The sequence below is a fragment of the Artemia sp. Qi Xiang Cuo genome, chromosome 15 (assembly GCF_049724085.1).
Source record: "Artemia sp. Qi Xiang Cuo chromosome 15, ASM4972408v1, whole genome shotgun sequence".
NCBI classification, from domain to species: domain Eukaryota; kingdom Metazoa; phylum Arthropoda; class Branchiopoda; order Anostraca; family Artemiidae; genus Artemia; species Artemia sp. Qi Xiang Cuo.
This window is the reverse complement of record NC_142808.1, coordinates 1,695,289-1,709,897: the sequence shown is the minus strand read 5'-3', so window position 1 is coordinate 1,709,897 and position 14,609 is coordinate 1,695,289. Positions and strand designations below refer to the sequence as shown.

At 37.4% G+C, this 14,609-nt stretch overlaps 1 protein-coding gene across 2 annotated transcripts in view; it reads left to right on the top strand.

The window, feature by feature from the left end:
• The first annotated feature begins 743 nt into the window (after positions 1-743).
• Positions 744-14,609, top strand: part of Hen1 (Hen1 methyltransferase) — an 82,451-nt gene continuing 68,585 nt past the window's right edge. Inside the window, exon 1 of one of the 2 annotated variants that reach the window (XM_089100935.1) lies at positions 744-814. The gene's annotated coding sequence lies outside the window, so the exon portion shown is untranslated. Of the gene's footprint in view, positions 911-14,609 lie in introns of both variants that reach the window. The other variant, XM_089100936.1, reaches the window with a different exon arrangement.

Below are 14,609 nucleotides of genomic sequence, written 5' to 3'. Positions count from 1 at the left end.
ACTGAAAAGGAGACAGTCCCTTTCATATACGAAATAATTTCTGTTCCTTTTAAGTTTTAATGTCGCTCCTTACTTTCAGTTAAAAACAAAACTTGTTTTTTTTAATTTAATTTCATAAAGACGATACTTTTGTCAACATATGAAGACCCGTCTATATTCCAATTATATATGTTTGGTTTATATGCAAAGTAACACAAGAGACAAAAATTAACGAACAAAATAGTAGTAAAGAATTATAGTATACAAATTAATATTTGGCAGGGATAGTTACTAGTGATAAATCACTAGGGGTGGCACCGTGATTGGGTGATTTTCGGGCATTTGGGGAATTTTTTTTCGGGGTGACACATAGATGTTTGGGGAAATCCCCGAATTCGGGGATAGTGCAAGCCCTGCTTGATTTCTAATTAGGAAAATCGAAACACTTAACCACAGGAGAAAAAAAGCTCCGACTTTGCGGTTGACGCAATAAAAAATTGCCGCAAAATTAATTCAAAGCCAACCGAACGCCACCACCTCTGCCGGAGGCGGCGTTGCGACACTTCGACGGCGGTCAAACGGGCCTCTCGTCGGTGGCGTTTGGTCGATGTTCTGGTGTGGCGCATCTTTAATCAACGGAAATGCCAATATTAAACTTCCTTGTGTACCTGGGAGAACTAAAACTTGACATAAGAAATTTGTCCAAAAAAGTGTAATTTTAGGTTAAAGGAATCACTATCTTTTTCATTGGATTCGGCACAATTCTAAGATTTGGCAAAAGCTTATGAAACTTAAAATCGTTCTATAGATGATGAGCTTTTTATCATGTTGAAAGGTGAGATGGGAGAAAGTACCTTTCTGGAATGAATTTAGGGCCTGAATTATTTCCCAGGAAGATGTTCTGAAGCTCCTATCTCTTTTACATTCTTAGGTAAAGCCTACTGTTCAGAAAATCTGTCTAAATGGACATCCACCACATGGCTATGGTAAAAAACCAGTAGGCTATCCAATAGAGCAAAATTATGTAAAACTAAAAACCTCACATCTTGTTACCAAAGAGGAATTGAGAAGGATTGGGTATATTAATGAATACCTAAAATTCTAAGCTATGCATCAATATGGTTAGCCTATTAGGCCTATTCAGATTATTTAAGATCAATCACTTGAAACTAGCCTATTAGTTTATTGACTTACCTGCAGGGACCTCTTTTTGGAAATACCAATTAATCTCACATTTTCGACCACATTTTCAATTTATGCTGACAAATCATTGGTGAAAATTTGACCAAGAAGGTGGGGTTCTTGTCACTGCTCTCACATTGCTTCATGTTGTAGTAAAAAGGGGTGGTCCAAAAACCCATTGCTATTTTCCTGGAATGCCAAAGAAAAGTAGTCTTTCCCAAAAAGAGGTCTTTTACCCTAACATGGGAGTTAATGTCATTTGTGATGCAAATGGATGTTATGTTTAGATTGAGGATGCAATTCTAGGTATATATTTGCATATTAGGGGGGTGGGGGTATATATACTGTGAATAGGCCTATATAGGTTCTAGAAAATCCATGAATTTCTTAGACAAACTTGAAAAACAAGGAAAGAAGTGAAGATAAAGGCTCTCCCCCTGCAAATGTGTCAACTAGGATTATTCTGCACATTATGGAGTAGGAATTGTTTTCTTAATATATTTTCTTACATCCAGCTGGACTCCTAGGCTTAAAATACTGGTTGGTCAGTTGGCTAATTCAAAGATTTGTATATATATACACTGTCAAATTGGTAAATTTTTACCAAATCATATTATCGAGTTACAAATAAAGTGAATATACCACTTGATGCCTTTTTTTATGCTCTTTACAAATATAAGAATCATTTTGGTTGGAAATGAATTTTAGCCCCCACCCCTATATATACCAATTCAAGGTATATATTTGCACATTTGGGAGATGGGGGGGCAGTTTAACCTTACCTCTCATTTATATCAGAAGTAAAATTTACCCTACCCCCCTAATATGCAAGTATATACCCTGAATTGTATAAATAGGGGTGGGGTAAAATTTATTTCCAACAAAAATGATTAATATAATTGTAAAGAGCATAAAAAGGCATTGAGTGGTATATTCACTTTATTTGTAACTCAATAATATGATTTGGTAAAAATTTACCATCAAATTAGCCATCTGGTGGTATCCCTGTCTAAACAATGGAAATAGGTGCATTTCTGGTAAAATTCTACTTTTGTTACTTTTGATTATCTTGGAAAGGGGTTATTTTGGGAAAATGAAACTTTTGGGGATGGTTCTACAGGCCAAAGTATGTCCTGGTAAGGTATTTTGTAGTACCTACCTCACCTCCTTCACCCTCTAGAGGGTCCTGACATATGATAACCTTTGAAAATCTGTGTGTTATAAACTTTAAACCTTGAAAAATAGATATTCTGCTTATATGAAGTACAACAAAATAGTTTTCAGCTTCACAACTGTGGTCAATCACAACTTATAATTTTTGACAGATTTGCAAATATATTTCCAAATTTTGGAAAAAAAATATTGATATGGCGTAAAGTTTTACTCAAATAACAGGAATTGCATTTTCAGAACTAAAACCAAAGAAAAAGAAACTGAAAATTAAGGTAAAAGGTTCTTTTGTCAAAATTTCAATAGGTATCAAACCTGTCATATAGGCAAAGTTTAGGACCCTCTAGAGGGAGAAAGAGTAGAGGTAGGTACTTCAAAATACCTTCCTGGGACATACTTGAGCCTGTAGACCCATCTCTGAAAGTTTCACTTTCCTAACCTAACCCCTTTCCAAGATAGCCAAAAGTAGCAAAAGTAGAATTTTACCACATTTCTCTTTAATTTTGCTCTGAGTCTACTTTTTCAATTTTTTAGGTTGAGGAATCATTATCCATCAATTTGATAGGATTCCAAATCATAGTCTATTAGAAGTCTGGGTCTAGGCCTAATTAAGATTATCATATGTCCATACCTTTAGAGGTGGAAATGGTAAAGGTACATTCTCTAAAATATCCTCCTTGGTAGGGGTTGGGGAATAGTTGCTTTCCAGAATGAGTTATGCTAGAACAAAAAGAGATGAGTTTTTGATTATTAATTTTGGTAAATTTCTAGTTGCACTATAATTTAGCTAAGGTGAAAGTGAAAATTTCATTTGATGCCTTTTTTACGCTCTTTTATAATCCAATAATTGCTTCTGGAGCTAATTGCATCTTGAACCCATAAAGAGGCCCTGAAGGTATCTTATATGTATTATGAAAGAGCATAAAAAAAGCATTAAATGGTATTTTCACTTTCATAGCTAAATTATATGGTCCACTGCAAAGATACCTAGAAATGTACCTATCCTCACCCCCCTAATATGCATATATATACCTTGAATTGTTGATGACAAAGTTTCAAATTGCAAAATTCAGCACTATTTTTGTTAATGGCATTTGAAAAACTTGAAATGGCAAAAAACAGTTTATATTTGAGTTGCCTAATAAATGAGGTTTGACTGTATAAATAAGTATTTTTCTAATGTATTACTCTTGAACAACTTATTTATAAACCAGTGATGTGTTTTTGACCACTGTTCAACAAATTAACTAGTGTTGATAACCTCTTTGTGTGGTTACAAAAATTAAATACCTTCGGGGCCCCTTTAAGGGCTCAAGATAAAACTAGCCCCTAAAGCAATATTGAACTATGAAAGAGTATAAAAAAGTCATCAAATGACTTTTTCACTTTTATCTTAGCTAAATTATAGTGCCACCTAGAAGTTTACCTTAATTTTATGTTCTTTTATCAATAAATTTTCTATTTCTGACAATTCACTCCAGATCCCCTTATGGTCTCATATATATCCTAAGGCTGTATAGGCAATTAAACAGAAAAAAATAACACAAAGAAATTCTTATATTATGCCAGATTTTGCACATGCCAGATAGATGAGCTTTCTGCTTAAAAAACAATTGCAATATGTAGAAGCACCAAAAAATCAACTATTTCTTTTATTATTCCTATTTTTGTACCATCCAAGACATATTTGACTTCTTTGGTGACAGTCACACCCACTCCTTCTCCCCCCTACTAATAGGCTAAGAATTTATTAATCATGGTACAGTATTTCCTTCAGGTGTTTTCTATATAGACCAGGGCTATGTCAGGCCTCTTTGCTGGGGATTTGATTTGTTTCAATCATCACAATAGCCAATAATAGCAGGGTTGTCATATTGTCAACTTTCCTTAGAATGGAAAAAAAAGTAAATTCAAGGCACTAATTTTCTATACTGCCTTAATATAGTAAGAAGTAAGACACAAGTAAGATTTACTGTCTTTGGAACTGGAAATTTCTACACATGGTGTTTTTTAATGACAATTTGTAGTAATATTTCAGAGTATAACATTATTTTAATTTCTCAATATAATTAAAAATACTTAAATTTTTCATATGTTAATTGTTGAGCTTGCTTATTTTAAGCATAAAATCATAATTGTTCATTAAGTGCATTGTAAAAACATAGCAGCCTAGTTAAGTATAATTGTATAAAACTGAATCCCATAGCCATTTAGGTTAAACAGGAACAATCTCAGGATACAAAATTAAGTATGTGGTCAAAACCTGAAATTACTTAATAAGCTACATTTAACATATGGTACCTTTTTGTAGATATCAATTAAGTAATGGTTTGGCAGTTTATATTCATGAAGTAAGAAACAAGCTTTAACACAAAATCTATAGTTATTGAAAATAATTTCTGAGACCACACTGGCTAATCATGATAAACAAAAAATCGCGAAGAAAGGAAGAAAACAAGGACAATTAAGAGCCAGTGAAAAAAAAGCCAGTTTTTTCACTGGCTGTTAATTGTCCTTGTTTTCTTCCTTTCTTTGCGATTTTTTGTTTATAGTTATTGAAACTCCAAAACAGTTACTTTAGCAAATTTTGGTAGAAGTTTATTACCTTAAATTGCAGCTGGGAGCTATTTGAGGATTTTTCCTTGGGAAGCTCCAGAGATGATAACTGAAGTTCTTTTCTATGTGATTTAGTGATTTGGTGAAGTTAGATGATCAGTAGCTTCCCAATCGAGTTTACTCTCCAGTCAAGTTTCCAATATGAAATTTATCACATTGAAATCCTTAATTCTTAATGGGCTTTGGTTAGTAGAATTATATGCAGCAATGTGACATTTATAAACAAAAACACACCTATAAACCCAAACTAACAAATTAAAGAAAGTCATAACTGCATCTACTAACTTTCCGAACTTCTTAATCCCCATAAACGTCTGTCACTTAATATAAATTAAATAAAAAAAACAAGTTTTTTAAACTGAAAGTAAGGAGCGACATTAAAACCTAAAACAAACAGAAATTATTCCGTATATGAAAGGGGCTGTCCCCTTCTCAACGCCTTACTCTTTGCGCTAAAGTTTTTTATTTGTTTTAAAAATAAAGTTGTGAGAGAGAGTCAAACTTTAGCATGAAGAGTGAGGCGTTGAGGAGGGGACAGCCCCTTTCATATACGGAATAATTTCTGTTCATTTTAAGTTTTAATGTCACTCCTTACTTTCAGTTTAAAAAACTTGTTTTTTTATTTAATTTCTGATCGTTTGTTAGTTAATGCAGCTTTTATTTTGGCTAACTGTCATTGAATAAGTAAACAAAATTTGCATAAAAATTTTTCTTTTCTTTTGCTATATGGATGTCTTTACAAATTAACTTACATAACTAACTTCTAGATTTGTATATTTTTCTTCTGGCAAAAAATACAAAGTTGCAGATTTTTGCAGATATGAGCTTGAAACCTATGTAATAGGGTTTTCTGATATGCTGAATCTGACGGTGTGATTTTCATTAAAATTCTTTCACTTGTAGGGGATGTTCCCCCCCCTCTTTAAAAAATTGAGTAAATTTTCTCAGGCTTGTAGCCTTTGATGAGTAATACTAAACTTAATAAAATTTATATATTTAGAATCAGCATTATAAACACATTCTTTTGATACATTTATTGACATCAAAATTCCGTTTTTAAAAGTTTTGATTACTATTGAGCTGTATTGCTTGTTTTTTTATTGTTTTTTTATTACTTATATGTTATTACATATATGAGGGGGTTCTCTCCTTAGTCAATACGACGCTCTTTACGTTAAAAGTTAAAAAAAAATTTTATTAACAAACCCCTGAATCACAAAGGCCGTTTAATTAGAATAGATAGCTCTTTTGAAAGCACTAAAAAAAGCTGTAGCATAAAGAGTGAGGTATGGACTTGGGGAGAACCCCCTCACATGCGTTATAATTTCTGTTCATTTTAAGTTCTAATGTTGCTTCTTACTTTCAGTTGAAAAAACTTGTTTTTTTTATATAATTTCTGATTATTTTTTTTTCAAATAATGCTAGGAAATCTAGCGCCCCCTTCATAGTAATGTCGTTTATACCAAAGAAACACCCTCCACAGAAAGATTCTCCAGAGTAATCCCCTCCTCTAGCCCCCCCCCCCTCCAGAAAAAAATCCTTCCTGAAAATGTCTGTATACTTCCCAATAACCAATAAATAATGCTCACAAGTCCGGCGCCCCCTTCATGGCAACTTCTCTTCCCCCATGAAAACTTCCTTCATGGACAGATCCTCCAACATAACCCCAACCCACCCTTCCCTCCCACTACCAGAAAAAAAACCTCCTGAAAACTTCTGTATACTTCCCAATAACCAATACTATATGTTAACATTGGGTAAAGTTCATAACTTTTAGCCCTCCCCCTGGGGACTTCGGGGGATTAAGTCATCCTAAAAGACATATTTATCATATTTTTGACCATGCTGAACAAAATGGCTATCTCAAAATTTAGATCGGGTGACTTTGGGAAAAAAATGAGCGTGGGAGGGGGCCTAGTTGCCCTCCATTTTGTTTTTGGTCACTTAAAAAGGGCACTAGAACTTTTAATTTCCGTTCCAATGAGCCCTCCCACGATATTCTAGGACCACTGGGTCGATACGATCACCCCTGGGGAAAAAAAACAACAAAAAAACAAACACACATCCATGATCTTTCTTCTGGCAAAAAATGCAAAATTCCACATTTTTTTTAGAAAGGAGCTTGATACCTCTACAGTAGGGTTCTCTGATACGCTGAATATGATGGTGTGATTTTCATTAAGGTTCTATAACTTTTAGGGGGTCTTTCCCCCTTTTTTTGAAAATCAGCCAAATTTTCTCAGGCGCGTAACTTTTGATGGGTAGCACTAAACTTGATGAAAGTTATATATTTGAAATCAGCATTGAAATCTGATTCTTTTGATGTATCTATTGGTATCAAAAACCCGTTTTCTAGAGTTTTGGTTCCCATTGAGCTGGGTCGCTCCTTACTTATAGTTCATTACCATGAACTGTTTGATTACACCCATTTTCCATGATAAAACAAAAATCTCTCCTCAGTATCTAACTGTTTACCAACACCCCAGAAACAGGGGAAGTTATCCTCCCCATCTCTACACATTGGAAAAAAGGACCTTTTTTTGTGCCTTGCTCTTTGTACCTGCTTTTTTTTGCTTTGTACCTGCTTGCTTTTGTACCTGCTGTCTTTGTGCCTTGCTTTTTTTGTACCTTGCTCTTCCCAAACAATTTTTGTATTTCCAAGTAGTTAAACTTGTTTTACTGGTTTTATCTACTTTTATTTTTAATTTTTGACAAGATCACTTTGGAGTAGCATGTGCTCAAAGCAGAATAAATAAACCAATCATTATTATGTCTACATGGGGAAGGAATTAGCTGGCCTAGTACTGGTTTTGACATGGGGCAAAAGTAGGAATAAAAACATGATAAAAATGAGGTCTCATGTTTCCTCTGAGTTATGATGGTCAAGTGAAACAGTAGGGTGGAGAACTCTGTAACAGGAGAAAAGCTTCAAGATGTAGGGGTTAGGACGTAAGTTCATATGTGCTGCAGAAATAGCCCCAAACTGGGAAAGACACATATTGAGAATCTATATCCTAGGTAAATTACAAGTTTATACATATCTTGAAGAAATTTTCTTTTCTCAGATATATATATATATCTAGCCTACTCATAAAACTTAATTGTCATACTTTTATCACCTGGTCTTATTGGAAAAAGACCATTATCAGTGCCCAGCACCCTTGACAGTTGCATGCATGGCAAAGCTGGTCCTAGATCCCCCTTTTGCTACTGGTGTATGACTAGTGAAGAAAGCACTGTTCTTTTTCAACTGTATTTAAATGTGGCTCACTTCTAACAGAAGCACAGAACCAAAGGACCTGAAATGTTTCTCATGTAAAATTTTTACATATAAAATCTTACAAACAGAGTCAGTGCCATTTTAGCTCTGCATCTGTCTAATGTTGTAAATGGGTATTTTACAGCACATTGTAGTTTTCATCTTGCAATACCCAAAACCTGGGAGAAACAGGCCTGCATATGATATTGTGATTTTTACTAGATATACAGCAGGACAAAAGAAAGTAATATAATTGTTAATTGTACTGATTAATTTCATTTTGAAGTTTTTATAATACATTAGTGTTTAACTCGCCTTTTTCTTGCAATACATTACCTTATTTGTATATGATTATTCTCTTTTAAGAAACAGATTACATAATCTATCCACTAAAATAATTTCTGAAAGCAGTATTATTTGGCCCATTGATCTGTGGCATTGTTACCTGGTCCACAACCCAAGCAAACCTGGCGTTTTTTTTTTTTTTTTTTTTTACCAAGCATGTTTTGTTGTTGCTACTCTAGCATAGATACACTGGGCAGCAAATACTCTACTGTTGTAATGTCAGTCAATCATAATAGATCTGATCTGTCATAGATCATAAATAGATCATAAGCCTTTTTATATTTTTCATTCAAATAATTGAAAAAAGTACAAATCCACCCTCCCCCATATACATTGGAAAATAGATTGTATGCCCCTCTATGATAGGCAGCATGCCAGCGCTGCCTAAGTAAAGAACGATGTGGGTACAATGTGTTGTTGTTGTTGTTTTTTTCTCAATACCTGGACACTTTGTATCAAAGGATTTTTTGTAGAAAGTTGAAAAAAAGGCTCATTTGATTGTAAATTGGAGTGGCTAGTGCCCTTTTTAATAGTCAAAAGTGATTGGAGGGCAACTAGCACCCCCCCCCCCCATGCCCATCATTCCCCCAAGCACATCCAATCAAAATTTTGAGATAGCCATTTTGTTCAGTATAGTTGATTTCCAGATAGAAAATATGTTTTTGAGGAGGACACTCCCCTACAACCCCCGGGGCAAGTGTTTTGAGTTATGGCCTGGGGGCATTTAAGGTTTTTATAGAAGGCGTTGTCAAAGAAACTTCAAACAAGGCTCATTTGATTGGGAACTCAAAGGGGTAGTACCCTTTTTAATAGTCGCCAGTTGAAAGTTGAAACCTTTTTGATAGTTGAAAGTGATTGGACTGTAACTAACCCCCCCTCTCACGCCCACCTTTTCATAGGCAGCGCGCTAGCGCTGCCGAAGTAAAGAACGATGTGGGCACAATGTGTTGTTTTTTGGGGTTTTTTTCTCCATACCCGGGCACTTCGTATCGAAGGAGTCATCGTAGAAACTTCGAAAAGAGCTCACTCGATTGGAAATTGGAGTGGCTAGTGCCCTTTCTAATAGTCCTAAGTGATTGGAGGGAAACTAGCCCCCCCCACGCCCATCATTCCCCCAAATACATCCAATCAAAATTTTGAGATAGCCATTTTGTTTTCCAGATAGAAAATATGTTTTCTTTGAGGACACTCCCCCACAACCCTCAGGGCAAGGCTTTTACGTTATGCCCTGGGGACATATAAGGTTTTTATAGAAGGCGTTGTTGTAGAAACTTCAAAAAAGGCTCATTCAATTGGAAATTCAAATGGCTACTGCCCTTTTTAATAGTCGAAAGGTAGGGGTGGACATTTAGCCCCCCCCCCATGTCCATCAATCCCCCCAACACTTCCCAACAACATGTTGAGTTAGCTATATCGTTCATCAGGGTTGATTCCCAGATAGAAAATATGTTTTTGAGGGGTGCACTCTCCCAATACCCACGAAGAAAGGGTTTTAAGCTATGCTCTAAGGATATATAAGGTTTTTTATAGAAGGTGTTGTCGTAGAAAATTAAAAACAGGCTCATTTGATTGGAAATTCAAAGGACTAGTTCCATTCTTAATAGTCGAAAGTGATTGGAGGGCACCTAGCCCCCCCCCCACGCCCATTGTTTTTTTTTCTCCATACCCGGGCACATCATATCGAAGGAGTTGTTGTAGAAAGTTCGAAAAGGGCTCATTCGATTGCAAATTGGACGGGCTAATGCCCTTTTTAATAGTTGAAAGTGATTGGAGGGCAACTAGTCCCCCTCCCCACGCCCATCATTCCCCCAAACACATCCAATCAAAATTTTGAGATAGCCATTTTGTTCAGCGTACTTGATATCCAGCTAGAATATATCTTTTTGAGGAGGACACTCCCCCACAACCCTCAGGGCAAGGGTTTTAAGTTATGCCCTTGGGGCATATAAGGTGTTTATAGAAGACATTGTCGTAAAAAACTTCAAAAAAGGCTAATTCGATTGGAAATTAAAAGGACTAGTTCCCTTTTTAATAGTCGAAATTGATTGGACGGCAACTAGCCCCCCCCCCCCCACGCCCATCATTCTCCCAAACACATCTAATCAAAATTTTGAGATAGCTCTTTTTTTCAGCATAGTTGATTTCCAGATAGAAAATATCTTTTTGAGGATGGCACTCCCCCACAACCCTCAGGGCAAGGGTTTTAAGTTATGCCCTGGGAGCATGTAAGGTTTTTATAGAAGGTGTTGTCACAGAAACTTCAAAAAAGGCTCATTCGAGTGGAAATTCAAATGGCTAGTGCCGGTTTTAATAGTCGAAAGTGATTGGGGGTCAACTAGCCCTCCCCCCTCCGCGCCCGTTATTCCCCCAAGCACATCTAATCAAAATTTTGAGATAGCCATTTTGTTCAGCGTTGTTGATTTTCAGATAGAAAATATGTTTTTGAGGAGGACACTCCTATACAACCCTTGGGGCAAGGGTTTTGATTTATGCCCTGGGGGCATATAAGGTTTTTATAGAAGGCGTTGTTGTAGAAACTTCAAGAAAGACTCATTCGATTTGAAATTCAAAGGGCTAGTGCCCTTTTTAATAGTAGAAAGTGATTGGAGGTCAACTAACCCCCCCTCCCACGCCCATCATTCCGCAAAACACATACCATCAAAATGTTGAGATAGCCATTTTGTTCAAAGGAGTTGATTTCTAGATAGAAAATATGTTTTTGAGGAGGACACTCCCCTACAACCCCCGGGGCAAGTGTTTTGAGTTATGGCCTGGGGGCATTTAAGGTTTTTATAGAAGGCGTTGTCAAAGAAACTTCAAACAAGGCTCATTTGATTGGGAATTTAAAGGGCTAGGGCCCTTTTTAATAGTTGAAAGTGATTGGACTGTAACTAACCCCTCTCTCACGCCCACCTTTTCATAGGCAGCGCGCTAGCGCTGCCTAAGTAAAGCATGATGTGGGCACAATGTGTTGTTTTTTGGGGTTTGTTTTCTCAATACCCGGGCACTTCGTATCGAAGGAGTCATCGTAGAAACTTTGAAAAGGGCTCACTCGATTGGAAATTGGAGTGGCTAGTGCCCTTTCTAACAGTCTAAAATGATTGGAGGGCAACTAGCCCCCCCCCCCCCCTCACGCCCTTCATTTCCTCCAAAACATCCAATCAAAATTTTGAGATCAATATTTTGTTCAGCATAGTTGATTTCCAGATAGAAAATATGTTTTTGAGGAGGACACTCCCCAACAGGTCTCTGGGCAAGGGTTTTAAGTTATGCCCTGGGGACATATAAGGTTTTTATATAAGGCGTTGTCGTAGAAACTACAAAACAGGCTCATTTGATTGGAAATTCAAAGAGGTAGTACTCTTTTTAATAGTCGACAGTGATTGGAGGGCAACTAGCCCCCTCCCCACGCCCATCATTCCCCCAAATACATCCAATCAAAATTTTGAGATAGCCATTTTATTTTCCAGACAGAAAATATGTTTTCTAGGAGGACACTCCCCCATAACCCTCAGGGCAAGGCTTTTAAGTTATGCCCTGGGGGCATATAAGGTTTTTATAGAAGGCGATGTCGTAGAAACTTCAAAAAAAGCACATTCAATTGGAAATTCAAAGGGCTACTTCCATTCTTAATAGTTGAAAGTGATTGGAGGGGAACTAACCCCTCCATGCCCATCATTCCCCCAAACACATCCAATAAAAATTTTGAGATAGCAATTTTGTTCATAGAAGGTGTTGTCGTAGAAACTTCAAAACAGGCTCCTTTGATTGGAAATTCAAAGGACTAGTTCCATTCTCAGTAGTCGAAAGTGATTGGAGGGCAACTAGCCCCCACCCTCCCCACGCCCATTGTTTTTTTTTCTCCATACCCGGGCACTTCATATCGAAGGAGTTGTTGTAGAAAGTTCGAAAAGGGCTCATTCGATTGCAAATTGGAGGGGCTATTGCCCTTTTTAATAGTTGAAAGTGATTGGAGGGCAACTAGCCCCCCCCCCCCCTCCACGCCCATCATTCCCCCAAACACATCCAATCAAAATTTTGAGATAACCATTTTGTTCAGCATACTTTATTTCCAAATAGAAAATATTTTTTGAGGGGGATACTCCGCCACAACCCTCGGGGCAAGGGTTTTAAGTTATGCCCTTGGGGCATATAAGGTGTTTATAGAAGGCGTTGTCGTAAAAAACTTCAAAAAAGACTCATTCGATTGGAAATTCAAAGGGCTAGTGCCCTTTTTAACAGTCGAAAGTGATTGGGGGTTAACTAGCCCTCCCCCCCCTCCGCGCCCGTAATTCCCCCAAGCAAATCCAATCAAAATTTTGAGATAGCCATTTTGTTCAGCATAGTTGATTTCCAGATAGAAAATATGTTTTTGAGGAGGAAACTCCCATAGAACCCTCGGGGCAAGGGTTTTGAGTTATGCCCTGGGGGCATATAAGGTTTTTATAGAAGGTGTTGTCGTAGAAACTTCAAGAAAGACTCATTCGATTGTAAATTCAAAGGATTAGTGCCCTTTTTAACAACCAGAAGTCATTGGAGGGCAACTAGCCCCCCCCACCCCCTCACGCCCATCATTCCCCCAAATACATCCAATCAAAATTTTGAGATTGCCATTTTGTTCAGCGTAGTTGATTTCCAGATAGAAAATATCTTTCTGAGGAGGACACACCCCCACAACACTCGGGGCCTCGGTTTTAAGTTATGCCCTGGGGACAAATAAGGTTTTTATAGAAGGCGTTGTCGTAGAAACTTCAAAAAAGTCTCATTCGATTAGAAATTAAAAGGGCTAGTGCCCTTTTTAATAGTCGAAAGTGATTGGAGGGCAACTATCCCCCCCACGCCCATCATTCTCCCTAACACATCCAATCAAAATTTTGAGATTGCCATTTTGTTCAGCGTTGTTGATTTCCAGATAGAAAATATCTTTTTGAGGAGGACACTCCCCCACAAGCCTCAGGGCAAGGGTTTTAAGTTATGCCCTGGTGGCATGTAAGGTTTTTATAGAAGGCGTTGTCGTAGAGACTTCAAAAGAGGCTCATTCGAGTGGAAATTTAAACGGCTAGTGCCTGTTGTAATAGTCGAAAGTGATTGGGGGTCAACTAGCCCTCCCTCCCCTTGCGCCCATCATTCTCCCAAACACATCCAATCAAAATTTTAAGAAAGCCATTTTATTCAGAGTAGTTGTTTTCCAGACAGAAAATATGTGTTTCAGGGAGACACTCCCCTACAACCCTTAGGGCAAGGGTTTTAAGTTAGGCCCTGGGGGCATATAAGGTTATTATAGAAGGAGTTGACATAGAAACGTCAAAAAAGGCTCATTTGATTGGGAATTAATAGGGCTAGTGCCCTTTTTAATAGTTGAAAGTGATTGGACGGTAACTAACCCTCCTCTCACGCCCACCTTTTCATAGGCAGCGCGGTAGCGCTGCCTAAGTAAAGAATGATGTGGGCACAATGTGTTGTTTTTTTCTCCATACCCGGGCAGTTCGTATCGACGGAGTCGTCGTAGAAACTTCGAAAAGGGCTCACTTGATTGGAAATTGGAGTGGCTAGTGCCCTTTCTAATAGTCCAAAGTGATTGGATGGCAACTAGCCATCCCCACGCCCTTCATTCCCCCAAACACATCCAATCAAAATTTTGAGATAGCCATTTTGTTCAGCGTAGTCGATTTCCAGATAGAAAATATGTTTTTGAGGAGGATACTCCCCCACAACCCTCAGGGCAAGGGTTTTAAGTTATGCCCTGGGGGCATATAAGGTTTTTATAGAAGGCGTTGTCGTAGAAACTTCAAAAAAGGCTCATTCGATTGGAAATTCAAAGGGATAGTACCTTTTTTTATAGTTGAAAGTGATTGGTGGGCAACTAGCCCCCCACGCCCATCATTCCCCCAAATACATCTAATCAAAATTTTGAGGTAGCCATTTTGTTCAGCGTAGTTTATTTTCAAATAGAAAATATTATTTTGAGGAGGACACTCCCCCACAACCCTCAGGGCAAGGGTTTTAAGCTTTGCCCTGGGGGCATATAATTTTTTTTATAGAAGGTGTTGTCGTTGAA